This window comes from Sinocyclocheilus grahami, unplaced genomic scaffold, assembly GCF_001515645.1.
Source record: "Sinocyclocheilus grahami isolate Dianchi unplaced genomic scaffold, SAMN03320097.WGS_v1.1 scaffold623.1, whole genome shotgun sequence".
NCBI classification, from domain to species: Eukaryota; Metazoa; Chordata; class Actinopteri; order Cypriniformes; family Cyprinidae; genus Sinocyclocheilus; species Sinocyclocheilus grahami.
Genome location: NW_015505802.1, coordinates 851,321 through 853,767, shown reverse-complemented (window position 1 = coordinate 853,767; position 2,447 = coordinate 851,321).

Below are 2,447 nucleotides of genomic sequence, written 5' to 3'. Positions count from 1 at the left end.
GGCGTAGCTCTGTGATGGTGCTCCAGGGGTCGAGTCCTGTCTGCTTCTTGGAGGAGGGGGGACGTTTCTTTGTGGCTGGGAGCTGCTCTTGCTGTGTAGATTTCTGTCTCCTGTTTTACCAAATGCTGTGCTTTTCAGCACGCTTGCGAAAAGTTGTACTCCTTTTTTGGCAGTCACGGATTCAATTAATTGGATAAATCGTATCCACTATGAGTTATAGCGTTTTGCTAATGACACCAATATAGCGTACATCTAAGAATGGCAGTGAGAGTGTATAGCTGCTAAAGACCTGGGGTCTCATTTTTAAAACGTGCGTACGCACAGATTTGATCGTAGAGTGTGCGTATGTAAAAATCCACGGCAACGTTCATATTTATAAAAACGGTATTTGACGTGGAAAAGAGCTTAGCGCCATGTCAGTGTCTGAGCAGACATACGCACAATACTGCTTTCTACGCAGTATTTTATAAATGAGGCCTCTGGTGCTCAGGGGCCTCATCCTATACCAACTGCATGCGTGTGTGTGTGTGTGTGTGTGTGTATGTGTATGTTAGACCAGTTTATGTGTTTATGTAGTATGTTAGACTAGTTTAAGTGTTTATGTAGTTAATAAAACCTTACTTCTATCACATTTGACGTGGTTCATTGTTTGCTTATAACTGGAGTCACTTAATCATGCAGATTTATGCTACAAGCTTTTGTAGAATTGTACAGTAAGTTATCCTTAAGCAGGAAATTAACGTTCTTAGAATTGACAAGACAGTTAACCCTGAGAGGTCAGCTAAATATCTACAGCGGATCTAAATATTCATAATTAATTATAACTAGTTATGATTAATTATTCATATTTCCTCATGAGCTGATTCGTTACAACATTGAAACGCAAACATACACACATACACGCAAACATGTGCACAAACACACATAAAAACAAACATGCACGCACACTAAATCAACCCCTGCAGTTCAACAAAAATTGTTTGACTAAGTAATCTTTTTTAGCTTTCATATAGGATTCACGGCCATACTCAGTTGGTTCTTGTATAACAGAGTCCTGAGACAGGTGAAAACAGAATGCTTGAAAGATTTTTCTCTGTAAGATATTATAATGACAGACTCAAAACTTTAGTTTGGTTAAAATAACTGAGGTTATGCATTTCTCTTGAATATGAGTACAATAACCAGTGAGTACATGAAACGTTACTGTAAACAAAACCTTTTAAATTCAGCATGTTCTATCATATTAATAATAAAAAAGACTTAATTTCTATACCATTTCTGGCTTTCTCATCAAAATGTGACACTTTTTTTTTTACTTTAAATGTCGTACAATCATTTCGTTGGAAATTAAAAAGAAAAACCGTAGTGTTGTGTTTCTAAGTTAGAATGCTTATAGTTTGTAGTAAAATCACATCTATAAGCTAAAACATTTTTCTTTCAAACTTTCTCACGCAGCCCATGCAGCTTTCACACACCAGGGTCCACCACAAACTGACAAAATCTTCCTTAAGTTTGTTTTAACATTTAGCTGAGAATCTGACGGATTATTTTACGTACAGAGTTGGGGAGGTTACTATGGTAATGTGATAGGTTATAGATTACAAGTTACCCTATTTAAAATCTAATAAGTAGTGTAACTATTTCAATTACTTTAAAAAAGTAATGCAACTCATTACATTTGAGTACATTTTTTACTTTTCTAAATATGAATGTTTTCAACTGTTAATCTTTTGAAACATGTAAACCAGCCATGGGTTAACATCACAGTAGGACTCAACAACTAATTATGGTCAGACTTTCAAAATCCTTAATTAAATCATAATTTAATAATAATTTAATCTAATAATAATTGTTCTGAGATTAAAAACACATTTAAACCATAATAGTTAAATAGCTATGATAGTGTTTTTTAAATCAAGACTTTGCATAGCTATGTTTTAGCATACGTGTATCGTATTATTCTTAAATATAAGCGTTTAGTCTAAATATGTTTTAACAATTCTTTTTGTTTTTGTTTTTACAAAGGTGTTCAATTTAATACGTTTAACTAATGCCTCATTCAAGCGCTGTAGACTTTCAGGCCAGGGAACTACAATACCCAGCATACACCTCAGACTTCAAACATGGGCGCCGGGGATCCATATCCCAAAATACTGAATCGTTCTAAATCGTCGGACTTCCGATTAAACGCATGCTCAGATACCCTTTATAAAAAGACTCACATTTCCACACCTTTTGTGACGTGTACGCTCCTTCCATGTTGTGATGTTTCAACCCTAGTGATGCAAAGTCCTATTCACTCCTGCGAAACGATTCATTTGGACAGTTCGGTGCAATGTAATCTCGCAGTTACGTCATTATACATTTATTTTCTAACAACTCAGGGTCATTTTATATCAGTGAAACGTTTAAATATAGTAAACTGTGTGAACACGTATAGGTGATTA